The following is a 14,834-nucleotide window of genomic DNA, read 5'->3' on the forward strand; positions in this document are numbered from 1 at the left end:
TGGCTTGCGGCGAATGTTCGCATAACTCTTTTGTTTATCCCTTGCCGTTTTCAATCGTTCACGGATTTGTATTATTTGATCAATAGTCTTTTGAACAATTTCAGGTCCTGACAACTGACTATCACCTGTTTCTGACCTGCATACAGGCGTCCTACACTTACGACCATACAATGCTTCAAATGGTGCTGCTTGGATACTCGTATGATAACTATTGTTGTACGAGAATTCCATCAGCGCGAGATGGGGGTCCCAACTTCATCCTAAATCAACAACACAAGAACGAAGCATATCTTCTAAGGTTTGAATCGTGCGTTCACCATGGCCATCAGTTTGGGGATGGTAAGCAGTACTTAAGTTTAGTCGTGTCCCCATGGATTTTTGAAAGCTTGACCAAAAATTTGAAGTAAAACGACTATCTCTGTCGGATATGATGGATAGCGGCACACCATGTAAGGATACAATGTTTTCGACATATAAGTGTGCTAACTTATCCATGCTGAATGTTTCTTGGATTGGAATGAAATGAGCAGACTTGGTAAGTCTATCTTCAATAACACAGATTGCATCATTTTGGCGTGAAGTTTTAGGTAACTTAATAATGAAATCCATAGTTATCATATCCCATTTTCATATTGGAATTTCGGGTTGTTGTAGTAGTCCTAACGGCTTTTGGTGTTCAGCTTTCACTTTGGAACACGTTAGACATTTAGCTACATACAAAGCAATGTCTTTCTTCATTCCGATCCACCAGTAATCGTCTTTTAGATTGTGATACATCTTGTCGCTACCCGGATGCATCGTGTATTTTGACTTGTGTGCTTCTTCGAGAATCTTATCTCTTAGATTTCCGACCATTGGTACCCAAATTCTTGTACCAAGTCTAAGAATTTCGTCACTTCCTTTAATTAATTGATCAATTGTGTCGTTCTCTTTTTCGGCCTTAATGTTTCCTTCTTCCAGTGCCAACTTCTGAGCTTCTTTGATTTGACTTGATAAATCGACTTTAAGTTCCAATCTAAGAGCTCGTACTCTCTTTGGTTTCTCATGTTCTTTTCTACTTAAGGCGTCAGCCACTACGTTGGCTTTTCCTTCATGATATACAATCTCACAGTCGTAATCATTAAGTGTTTCCCTCCAACGCCTTTGCCTCATATTTAATTCTTTTTGGTCAAATATATGCTTCAAACTCTTGTGATAAGTATATACTGTGAACCTTACACCATACAAGTAATGTCGCCATAACTTCAAGGCGAAAATTATAGCTCCTAGTTCAAGATCGTTCGTGGTGTAATTCTTTTCATGAACTTTCAATTGTCTCGAAGCATAAGCAATCACTTTCTTTCCTTGCATCAAAACACATCCCATTCCCGTGTGCGAAACATCACAGTAAATGGTAAAGTTTTCTAGTCCATCTGGCAAAGCCAAGATAGGTGCATTGGTTAACTTTTGTTTTAGTGTTTCGAATGCTTCCTCTTGCTTCTGTCCCCATTCAAACTTAATTGCTTTTCTTATGAGTGAAGTTAATGGAACAGCTATTCGGGAAAAGTCTTGAATGAATCTTCTGTAATATCCGGCTAAGCCTAGGAAACTTCAGACTTGATTCGGCGTTTTCGGTTTCTCCCACTTATTTATGGCTTCAATCTTTGCTGGATCTACTTGAATACCCTTTTCATTTATAACATGACCAAGAAATTGCACTTCGGACAACCAAAATTCGCACTTAGAGAATTTAGCGTACAATTTCTCGTTCCTGAGGGTTTCAAGTATGATCTTAAGGTGAACTTGATGATCATCTTTGGATTTCGAGTAAACAAGAATGTCATCTATAAAGACAATAACAAACTTGTCTAAATAAGGCTTGAAAATCCGATTCATCATGTCCATGAAAGCTGCCGGAGCATTAGTGAGTCCGAAAGGCATAACGGTAAACTCATAATGTCCGTATCGGGTTCTGAATGCTGTTTTAGGTATATCTTCCTCTTGTACCTTCAATTGATGATAACCCGATCTAAGGTAAATCTTGGAAAAACAACTTGCTCCTTGAAGCTGATCGAACAAATCGTCGATTCTGGGTAATGGGTACTTGTTTTTGATTGTGACTTTGTTAAGTTCTCGATAATCTATACACATCCTCATCGATCCATCTTTCTTTTTTACAAATAGAATTGGAGCTCCCCACGGTGACGAACTCGGTCGTATGAATCCTTTCTCCAAAAGTTCATCTAACTGTTTCTTTAACTCTTTCATTTCCGTAGGTGCCAGACGATAAGGAGATTTGGCTATCGGTGAAGTTCTCGGTATAAGGTCAATTCTAAACTCTACCTCTCTATCAGGCGGGGCTCCTGGTAGCTCATCAGGAAATACATCTTGAAATTCAGACACAATCGGTACTTCCTCCATTTTCTTTGGTTCAGGTTCCTTGGTTACATAGGCCATGAATGCGAGACATCCCTTACCTATGCAATGACTTGCTTTTATCTTGGATATGATTCCTACCTTTCCTCCTTCTTTATCTCCAGTTATACGAATGGTTTTATTGTTAGACGCTCGGATATCATTGGCTCTATCGTTACATAAGATACGGGCTTGATTAGACGATAACCAGTCCATACCTAATACTACATCAAAACCTGCTAATGTCATAGGCAACAATCGTACAGGTATGACGTGATTGGCTAAAGAAATTGTGGCATTATATAAAGCCTCGGTTATTCTACTTATATTGCCATCAGCAGTTTCTAACTCATAATGTTTATCTAGTTTAACTAAGGGTTCATTTAATTGACTACAAAATTTATAATCTATAAAGCTTTGATTCGCACCCGAGTCAAATAAAATTCTAGCATAAAAATTATTAATAGGAAACGTACCGGTGATCACGTCCGGTATATCTGCTGCCTTCTGGGTGTCTAGCATAAAGACACGAGCGTTTCCTTTCTTAGCATCGGTCTTCGCACCACTGCCACTTGAACCAACCGTCACTACCGTTGGCTTCTTCTTTGGACATTCAGTACTATAATGTCCCTTCTCACCACACTCAAAACATACCTCGGTCTTCTTCCTACAATCTGCTTCCGAGTGTCCTGGTTTCTTGCAAAATCCGTTTACAACAGTGTTAGTTGGTCGAAGACATCTGCCGAAATGTCTCCTTCCGCATGACTTGAAAATGGGGCGACTATACACAAATCCTCCTTCTCTTTTCTTATCCGTCTTCTTCATCTTTCCTCCAACACTTGTCTTTCCATCATCTTTCTTTTTCTCATCTCGATTCCTTAACATTCTGTCCATCAAATATCCAGCCAACTCCATGGCAGATTCTTTGGTAGATGGCATATGTGAACGAACATAATCACAGATTTCGATTGGTAATCCGTAGATGTATCGTGTCACTTTGTTGATTTCAGGAGTGACTAGATGAGGCACAATTCTACAGTACTCAAGGAACTTGGTGTTATATTCCTTGAGATTGGTTCCCACAACCTTGTGGTTCCACAGTTTGGTTTGAATCTGATCCATCTTGTTTATTGGGCAAAACTTTTTCAGTATCATTGCTTTGAATATTTCCCAATCTAAGTTGTATAGATTCTCACAACCCTTGATTCCGATAAGGGTATTCCACCATTCCAACGCCTCCCTCTTGAACATCTGGGAGGTATATTGAACCTTTTCTCTCTCTGTGCACTTGCTTATTAGCACAATTGATTCCATTTCCTCCAACCATCGGAGGGTATGTATCACTCCTTTATCCCCGCGAAACTCTTTGGGGTTATAAACTTTAAAAACCTTGAAATCACAACCTTCGTGTATTTTATGTTTCTTTGTCTTTTCACGGTGGTCGTTTTCAGCAGTCGAGCTTTCATCACTCGCTTCTTTCTTTTTCTCGGTTTCCTTTTTCTTATCTTCTTTCTTTTTCCGATTCCTTTTTGGATTCTTTCTTTGATTCTGTTTTCGAATTAACCGTTTCACTTCGACTTGCTATTTTGTTAGATTGTGAGGCGGTTCTACTTGGATCATTTTTCAGAATTTCATAAATTGGATTTACAGCCTCTCTTATCAAATCGCGGATACCAAGCACATAATTTTGTGGTATGGCTTGTATATTTTCCACGGTAGCTTTTTCTTGTAAATTTTTTTCAATTGTCTTTCCTTTGTTGTTTACTTGAATTTCTGGATTACTGTTTGCTTTAGACATGCCGTTACATGAATAAAACAAGATTTAGGAAGGACACACTTTGTATTACATTATTTATTTTACAAGAAAAAGGATTACAACAACTACAAAAGTACACAACTATGATTTCTAATACTTAATCCATTTTGTAACAAGATTTTTCATCTTGTCAATTTTCTTGGCAATATTTCTCCCCATTCTCTTTTTGTCCACTTTCTCATTTATCAGCTCGTCCAACACCGAATTTGGAGGGTTCGAATATCCCGTTGGTGCGGATGCGGCTGGAAAGAGATAAGCATTCTCTTGGGGATAGAGATGCGGATTAGCAACATATGCATGCATTTCTTCATCGAGGATATTAGTGGTGTAAAACTCCTCGATGAGATTTGCTTCCTCCCGAATCTCTTTTGCTTGTTAGGAGAATGAAGGTCTTGGTCCTAAATATGGAGGAAAATCAGGATTCTCGTCCTCTTCTTCCTCGAGATCTTCCTCGGATTCATAAGGATTCTTGATTGGCAATAGGTTAAATCTCTTTTTGTAAGGCATGATAACCCTCATTTTTAGTTTGTGACTGGGTTCTGCAGATGCTGGTGGGGTCTCATATTGATAATTCAATGGTGGTGATCCAAATTGCCATCTCCTTTGATCAGAGTGACAATTCATCCAGCTAGACGATTCCGATTCTATTTCTTGTTTTATCTTACTCTGGACTTCCTGTTCCTCGGAAGGATGGTAAGTCGGAACCTCGAATGGATAATACTGAGGATTGTTGTCGGTGGTGTCGTCAGAAATCTCTATTGGCATTTGCTGACTCCCTGGGAGATACACAGTTTGGCTCCCATAGGGTATCACCAGATTGATTGGTTGATTGTGACTGAAAAAGCTAATTATAATAACTATTGCTACTCTCCATATCGGAGGGTTCAAGATTGATTGTCGGTTTTGATCGAATGGCTACCCGGTGTCTACGACCAAAGTAGTTAATATAAGACATCTGCATTTAGTTAGATTAGGGATAGGAGGTTTACCAATCCTATCTTATCCCTACGAATAGTAATAATAACCATAATAATGGTTAAAGCCTAGGTACTAATGTTTAATACCTAATTCCTTGAAACCGATGGCTCTGATACCAACCTGTCACAACCCGGCTTAGAGCCTAGGCGTATGACCACAAGTTGGTACCTGTTTTGTAAATATATCAGAGTTTATGGTTTAATTTTAGCGGAAGACTTTAGGTTGAATATAATATTAATTTATTTTGAAAATTTACTCGGACTTAAATACCCGAGTATCAGTTTACATATGTTTCATATTACAAGGATTTTAGTTATCAAAAACGGAGCCATCGTGTACGCGCATCTATATTCAAAAGACTCCAATCCTTGCTAGTGCTACTAATGCTTAATTACCTGCAATGGGTTGGAAAAATACGTCAGCTATATGCTGGTGAACACGTATGACTCGATAAAACATTTTGAATGACGATTATAATACAAATATAGTTTTCTTGACAACCTCAACGGAAGTATTTCTATTTCCGGTATATGTACCACTGCCCTACACACACAACGATATTCCCCGAGCCAAACGGCCCTGAACTGAGAACTGGTCATGACCGTTTAAGCTCGCGGCTTCATTGACTTTGATTGATTGATTTGAGCTTTAACAGTTATGTTTGGATCCATACACATGCGTATTCGGTCTGAGTTGATATTATTCTCTACTTTGTATTATAACGTTTTAGAGATTTCATTATCTCATGTAGACGTTGAATGATTCGTTAAGACAAACGCACGTTCGTCTCATTGAGTATAAATATGTTTTGACTGATTAAAAAGGTTAAAGAATTCACGTTATAAAAGGTTTGAACGTATTCACCTGTACCGTCGGTGTTGAAAACCTTGACTGATTGATTGAGTGATTGTGAATGATATTAACCTATACATAAATAGGTTCGTGTGAATGTTTTGAATGATGTTAAGCTATGATTGTAAGCTTAACCTTGAAATCGTTTATCTTTGATTGTGAATGAAAACACTTGTTTTATGTGACGTTTGATATAGCATGCTTTGGCCTAATAGGTTCTATCACGTTGGTAAGTTTCTCCAGGTAAGTAAACGGGTCCCTCGGTTGATTGGGATTTGTACGAATTACTTTTCCTTAGGAAAGAAACTTATTACTAGTGATATCCCGCTTCCAGTTACTACATGCCCGTCAAAATATATCTTTCTTTTAACATTACTTCATCAGGAAGTAACGTTTATGAAAACATGATTGTGAATGATTTGTAAAATACGATCAAGGTTAAAGGCCATAGCCTCGATTGATAGCCTAAGCAATAATTCAAATAACTTAAACGTAACTCCTACCTCAATGAGGGTACTTAGATTGATAATAAAATAAGGCAGGATCTTGATTTACTTGCTTATATGAGTGCTACTTGATTATAACTTCGTTTCTTGCACGAACTTCGAGAAAATGGCACGTCAGCTCGCTACGGCAACAGGGCACGCTTTCCAATGCTATGTGTGTGTAAAGAGAGGTGTGTTTGGGATGATTGGAGTCCATGCCCGTCACCCCCCTTTTATAGCCAAAATTGGACCCCATCGCGGTACGCGATGGGTTCCTTGTGCCCTATCGCGTACGCGGCGCGCAAAAAGACGTCGCCTTATGCGGTGGTGACACGCGGCCTGTCACAACGTGCCACGTGTTGACACGTTGTTGGACACGTGTCCACTGACTCAGCAAGCCCATCGCGCTACGCGATGGGTTGATTGTTACCCCGTCGTGTACCGCGATGGGAGAAGATTTTTAGAATTTACACTTTTGGTCCTTGTACTTTCTAAGTTAGTATTTTTAAGCCTTAATTGTATATGTTAAAATACGCGGTGTTACAAGAATCTTGATCAAAAACTCCTCGGCACACAAATCGAGGCACGTCGTTTTTCAAAACTCGTCGGTACGCACTTCGAGGCGGGACGTCGGGTCGTCCCAGGTCGGCACGTACTTCAAGACATCCTCGGGATCGGCACGGTTTACGAGGTATATTGTCGGGTTTTTGGCACGAAAAACGAGCAGGTCGGTGGCACGCCAAACAATGCACGACACGCAAAACGATGCTGAGAGAGTATTTCTAGAGAGAGAGTGAGGTGGTGTGATGAGAGTGTGTCATAATAGCTCCTATTTATAGCTAATATTGGGTTCCATCGCGATACGCGATGGACCCTTTCTCATGGTCATCGCGTATCACGATGACTCATGTTATCCAAAGGGCGCCACATGTCGCCACGTGGCATGACACATCTGCCATGTGTTGCCACGTGGTTGACACGTGGCGTATCGCGATGGCTTAATGTTTGGGCCGTAGCGTATCGCGACACCGCCCTTTTTTGGTTTCTGTGACGTTCCCATTGCATATCACGATGTCTCCTTGGTTATGCCCATCGCGTATCGCGATGGGTTAATAAATCAGAATTTTTCACTTTTAATCCCTTTACTTCTATTAACTTGTCTTATTTGAATAAAAAATTTGGGGATGTTACAACCCTCTTGCACCTTTGTATCCCCATGATCCTTCTTGTTGAAAGTTGAAACTTCTTGTACGCACTTGCTCTGACTCTCACTTAATAGTCATTCGTTCTCTTAGATAACTTAACTATTATCGGTGTGTATTGTACATATGGATGTGCTTTTTTATTAGTTTGTTTTTCTTAATTTGAATTGCATACTTACTTGGAATAATTTTATAAACTTAAAAGAGGACTTTAAACACACAATAAAATAAGCTATACATTGAATATTGAGGATTATTAGAGCACTTAAAAGACTATTCATTAGTCACTTATCCTGTTATAATAGATTTTAGTCACACAATAAAATACGCTACTTATGTAGTCAAAAGTACATAGGGCCATGAGTTAAGTCGAGCTAGGTTGGGCTTAGACTCAGCCCGTTATTTAAACAATCTAAAGTATTGTGGCTGGGTTCGACTTATAAAAAGCTCAATCTGTCTCGTTTCTCATCAGGATAGTTCACTTATTTTTCTATATAATTTTATATCTTTACACAAACACACACTCATATATATGTGCGTAAGGAAAAAAATGTTACTTTTTAAATACACATAATTCACAACTAATTAATTGTGGTTAAACCCAAAACACGATTCAACCCTTGATGGATTTTTCATATGATTGACCCATGTGTTTGTGGCCTTTTTTTTCTTTTTTTTTTGTAATTGGTACCCGTCGTGAAACAAAAGTTAGATTTTCTATGAAAAGACCATTATACCATTGCAATTTGCCACCCTGTCGTTTTTAAATATATGCAAATTAGACCCTTGTTATGTTAAGTCTTTATTAATAATAATAAAGAAACCATGCACAACAGGTTTCGAACCCGGGTCTCGCCAGACCAAATACAACACACGTAACCAATTGAACTAAATTAGGTATTGATAAAATTTGATTTTGTTAAATACTGAATTGATTATGTTTACCTAACCCCCATTATATATCTCCTGCTTCAAAACCCCCTCACATCATTTCAAGATTGAAGGTTGAAAAATGTCTTAACCGGGTGATCGAACATGGAAATGGGATTGAATTTTAGTGGTTTGGTAAGTATCACAATAGTGATCGGAATCGGTACTACAGGCTTCCCGATCAGTAGAAGGGAGGACGTCGGTGGTGATTGGTAGTGTAAAGACGATGATGGCGGTGGCTCGTGGATGGTGAGTACGGTGGTGGTTTGTTGTGGAGACATTAGTTGTGGGTGGTTGTGGTGTACAGCGAGTGTGGTTAATCGGTGGCGTGACGGTGGTGGTTTTGAATGAATGGAGAAGAGGACAGTGATATCTTTTATGTTTTTATATTTTATGTTACTTTAAGTGAATGAAGAATTAGGGTTACGGTTTCAAAGGTTGAAGATTGAAGAAGAAGATTTGAGTTGCATATTTGGATGCATGGGGTCTTTCCTGCAAAACGAGTCTCATCATAGGGGTCACTACTGCAACTAAGTCTTATTATTATTATTATTTTTATTATTAGGCGTGAAAAAGCGACTTTTCCTCTAGATTTAATGGTTAACAAACGTTTAGCCGGACGGAAAACCCAATTCCAAAAAAAGGACCACCATAGGGGTTATTCCTGCGAAAAAACCACCACTGAGTTGAATCCTGCATTTTGGATTTCACCATATGGACCAAATCTGCAATTAAGTATTTTATATATTAGATTTGTGCTTTATTCTAAACGAGCCAACGAGTCGAGCTTACCTTGGCTCTACCTCAGCTCCTTTTATTTCAGTTTATATCCGCGAGAAGTTTTTTTTTCTAAGTGAGCTTCAAGTGAGCCACGAGTTTTCTTGAATAATCCTAGTAAACAACGACCAAGGTGCCCATATGAGGCGAGTTGATGCGCAACCAGAATGCCTTGCATATTCCATCAAAGCACTCTTGTAACATTGTGGCTAGATCTGACAAAATCTAGCCAAATCCTGGCAAGTTAAAAGTAGTTTGAAACATACAGAATTTACTAGAACCAGTCCAATTAACCAACCTTAAATCTGCATATTATTACTTTTACCTAGGGCTTTAAGCGAACCGGACGTCCGGCGGACGTTTGGTTATCCGTTCAGCAAGAAGTTCGTTTATGTTCGCCCGTTTAATAAATGAACCAGACATGGACAAAAAATTTCGTTCGGTAAGCTTAACGGACGAACATGGACAAGGACCAAGTCCGTTCGATAGTGTTCGTGAACGTCTGTAGGTTCCCAGCCGGATATACACGGAATATCTCGTTCTACGTAGGTGCGGAATCCCTACGTAAGACGTTACGAGTGTAGAAGACGATATACGTTAACACAATCGAACACACGTTACAATAAGCAAAGATTCGTTATATTGCAACCGTAAACACGTGATATCAATCACAAACACTGGACTCGTAAACTCGATACAATGATTAACTGATCAACTTGCTTACTTCTAAGCCGTAACCTAATGTTTATATAACACGACAACTTCGCCTGGCATGTTCAGGCGAAGTTGTTCCTAACTTCGCTTACTCATCAAGTTCGCCTGTATCAGCGAACTTGTTCCTAACTTCGCTACATACAAAACACAAATCCAACTAACACGATTACAGACACTTGACACTGAACTACTGACATCATGCACCAACAGACTCCCCCTTGGCAGTAGCTTCATATCTTTATCTCCAAACACGTGTCTTGTAATCTTCAACAATCTTGTATCATCATCTTCAAGCATGCACTCCTTCTCGTACACATACCGAAACAACTCTTTGATATTTCTTCGCTTCGTCTTTCCAAGCCGGAATATAAAATATCTTCTTCTCATTCAGCACCTGCAGATCAGCTTGAGACAAGTTCACTAGATGCATCGGATCATATACTCTCAGCAGCTCTTGTTCATCTTCGTCTTCCATTACTGCTTCAGCTGTCTCACAATCTACATACCACCACTTCAGATCTTTCAGCACATCCTTGGGCATTTGTTTCATCGGCACTTCTTTTAAACACCGGATCGGCTTATACTTCATAATCATCCAAGGCTTGCCATCTGCTCTCAACCCTCTATCTTTGTCTTCAATAAGTTTTCCCTTTTGTGGTTTCAACAGCTCGAACTTCTTCTCTTTTATACTTTCCTTCCAAACAATCTTCCCAATGACTCTAGCCATATTATCATCACTTCTGTTTATTAAGCCCAATCTGGCTAAGTCTTTCACTTCACATTCTGGCAATGTATTCAATGATCTCAACATCCTCTTGAAGTATTGAACACCATCATACCTTTTAATCACAAAGAGCCTCAACTGCTCATCATATATCCAGCATATAATCCCCTTTCTCGATTCAGCATAGCCTCTAATGTTGTAACTCTTCTTAAACATAGTAGGGACCGCCGGTTTCTTCGTTTTTACGAACCACTGAGCGTAGCCTTCTTTCCATCTAGGCTGCTCTTCCCATTCCGTCTCATCACTTCCCATCTCTTTACTCATATCTGCTTTTTCAACATCCGGAATTTCATGCTCCACATTCTCCTCTACTATCTCTCCCTCTTCAATCTCATTATCAATAACTATCTCTGCACCAATCTTCTCTATCTCATCAACTGGTAATACATCATCATCACCTATCAACTCATCATCCATCTCCTCAACGTCCACTACCACCACATCACCTGTACCGCCCGCTGCACTTGTCGACTCCCCCTGAGTTGTGGAAGTCCCAAGAGCTTGTTGAGTTCTTGGCAACTCTCCACCTGCACCTTTCGATGCATTGGGATCATCGTCTCTATCATTTCGTTTCTTAGTCCTCAGCTCATCGCCTTTACAGCTCTTCTCCCCCTAAGATTCCAAGAACTCCTTCAAAGCATCAATGATTTTGCCATGTTCTATCAGCAGGGACGACTGTATCTGATTCTCTGCAACGAGGCGCTGAATAGCATGGGTCTGGATAAGATTCACCCTTGATTGTTCTGCCACGACCCGTTCAAGTGCTGTCATAATCAGTTCTCTTTCTTTTCCCATGAATACGTTCTTGATTTACCAAAAATCGTCCGCTACATTCACATCATTATCAGAATCAGAATCAACTACCGTTGTAGCTGTCCTAGTCACATTCACACTCGAGACTTGTGCAATCGAGACTTGTACATTTTCCTCTGAATCCAACCTCTCCATGTCAAAGAAGCCTTGACCACCAAATTCAGCATCAAGGTCTACATTCTCCTCCGGTGACACAACAGGAGCAGCAGGTATAGCTTGAGGTGCTCCAGCCTGTTGTGGTGCCGGGTCCCGAAACTCGTCCCCACGAGCTGGCACATACTCCAGGTTGATCAAGTACCCAAATAGTGGAGTATGTCAAGGACGGAGCTCAGGTTTACTCCTCGCACTGGATGATCTGCATTGGGCGAAGATCCTTTTGCTCACACTTTCTACATATCTGATTGGGCGGCGCTGAGGTAACGTTGGAGCAACGTGATTCAAGATCATCTGAATGAATCTTGGATACATGAGAAATCTCTCACGCGCCACCGCTCTTCTCTGTCGATCTATCTCGTAGAAGACCATCTGACTAAAGCTGTAACGCTTATTGTAAGTCAGAGCAGTCATCGCCGACTGCATGGTCGCGCCCATCCCATCAGTACCAGCCTTTCTCCCTGACATGCACACTATCATCACATGCATGAGAAAGCGCCACTGATCTAGTAAGAACCCCTTCCGTCTCTGAGTATCTCCCAAGGGACCAGAGTATCTCATCCTCAGAAACGCACCATCTCGGAATGGAGCTACAAAGTCTGTCGGATCGTCTCTCGTTTCGTCTCCAAACCGCAAAGCCGCCCGGATCTGTTCAGATGAGAACTGAACAATCTGACTGTTGACCGTTGCACGCATCACCGGGGGCTCGACTCGACAGTCATATTCCACGGCTGCCAAAAATCCTCGATGTTTGGCAAGGATATCGGCAGAGTTGTGGTAATCGCATGGAATATACGCGAGCGTAGTAAGAACGTGATGATCTCGAGGAAATCATCAACACCACTCGTGTCCGGGTCTAATGTTATGTACATGTTATGACCCGGGAAAAACTGTCTTTGGTTATCTCCTCCATCATCACCACCTGCGCCGCCTGCTCCAGCTACAGCAGCCATTTCTGCAACAAACAGGCTAAGTTAGATAAACGTCAAGGCAAATCACAAGTTCGCCTCTTACCATGAGCGAAGTTGTGATTTATTCTGTATAGGCGAAGTTAGAGATGGGGCGAAGTTGGGAACAACTTCGCCTCAACTTGAACTTCGCCTGTTAACAGTTAAAAAATAAAAGGGCCAGGCGAAGTTAATGTTAACTTCGCCTAACCACAACATCGCCTCAAATACTGTTACATAATTAATTATAAGGCGAAGTTAAACCTCAGGCGAAGTTACGGATAACTTCGCCTAAACTGTAACTTCGCCGAATATGAAACGGCAACAGTTAGGTTTTTTGAACGAGGTGAATAGGGTCAATTTCGAGATTGCGGACTCCGTAAAACTTGATTTTATGATGATCTAGACGTTTAAGTTGATTATGAACACGTAATGACAAGTTTAAAAATCGAATGTAAGGTATCGAAAGTCTGAAGTCAGGAAACGGGTCGATATGACCTTTGAATAGCATCAATTACGGTGAATATTCGACACAATAACCCTACACACCTTTAATCGGATTGAAATCGAGAATGAAAACAACACAGATCGGATTTGAACGATAAGTTCGCTTAGGGTTCTGATAATAAGTTCGCCGGGTGAGTGGAAGATAAGTTCGCTGGTTTAAAAAATATTGAACAGTTTGACCTTAAAACTTCTTTATATAGGGTCAGAGTTATACAGGCGAAGTTATGGATAACTTCGCCTATTGCAGGCGAAGTTATGCACAACTTCGCCTATATTAGAATTTTACAAAACAAACCCCATAATTTGAACAATTTGCAATTAAGTTTTAAAACAACCTTTAAAGCGTTAAATGATACGATCAAGACCAAGTAACCAGGTATAAAATCATACAACTACATAAGTAGGAAAAACTTTTAGAAATTAAAGTACACGGGATCAAATTTCAGTCTCGACAGGGACTACCATGTTTTAGAAAAGATCCGAACAGGAATCATACTAATTACGTGACTGTCACACAGATCCGTGTTCAGCTGTATTATGACATAAAGAAACAGGTTGTAAGCAGGTAAATGACATAAAATGGTTTTCTTCATTTCTGTGATACGGGTTAGTTTCAATTAAGCTCAAAACTTAAGTGGGCAACAACTCAGAGATTGTGATGCCTCCTATCTATTCTCAAAGCGTATTTGGCTTTCCCCAAGTCACCCCGAGTTGACCTCGACCCGTAGTGTCTGATGACATAGTAATTACTCTTCGATCTTCAGACTCTTCTTCCCGTTATCTATCTTGCATCTTGATTGAGAAGTCTTATCATTATGAACTCTAGAATGTCTCAATAACACACACACATTTTTTTTTTAAGTATTTACACAACTTCAGATAAACTACTGCAAGTCCCGAATCTGGATCACTGCAGTATCTTGACACGCTATCTTCACGGGAATCAGAACACTCACGGGCTCGTGTATGACTGGGTAATCGCTTTTCTGCCTATCATTCGGAAAGATATATATAGAGACATGCACAACTCTTAAGGAGTTTCCACGTAAAATCGAGTAGATTTAGTTAGTATCACTTCTACTTTTATGCACCATAAAAAGCTACCATGACATACAATGACTGTTCTAAAGTCTTTTAGGCCTAATAACTTCACTAGTTAAGCACACAGAATCAGTATATCTATCACTTTCCAAGGTTAGATCAATTTTCTGTTAAACATAGTAAAGGAACTTCTTACAAAGTAGTAGACTTGAAAAATAATTTCATCTCCCAAAAAAAATTTTAAGTTCTATCGCCCCGATCAAATTGAAGTTTTCAGGTAAACGGCTATCCTGAAGATCCAATGGATCAGCTGGACCGACCACATACAAGTATGTGACCTTCTAACTAAGTATGATCGACTAATTTTCAGCGAAAGAATAAAAACACATCATAAACCACCCCGGTCACTTTCAGCCATCTGGTTAATGGCTATCCTCATAG

The sequence above is a fragment of the Bidens hawaiensis genome, unplaced genomic scaffold (assembly GCF_021521415.1).
Source record: "Bidens hawaiensis isolate Kalapana, Puna unplaced genomic scaffold, B.hawaiensis_p1.1 tig00014826_1, whole genome shotgun sequence".
NCBI classification, from domain to species: domain Eukaryota; kingdom Viridiplantae; phylum Streptophyta; class Magnoliopsida; order Asterales; family Asteraceae; genus Bidens; species Bidens hawaiensis.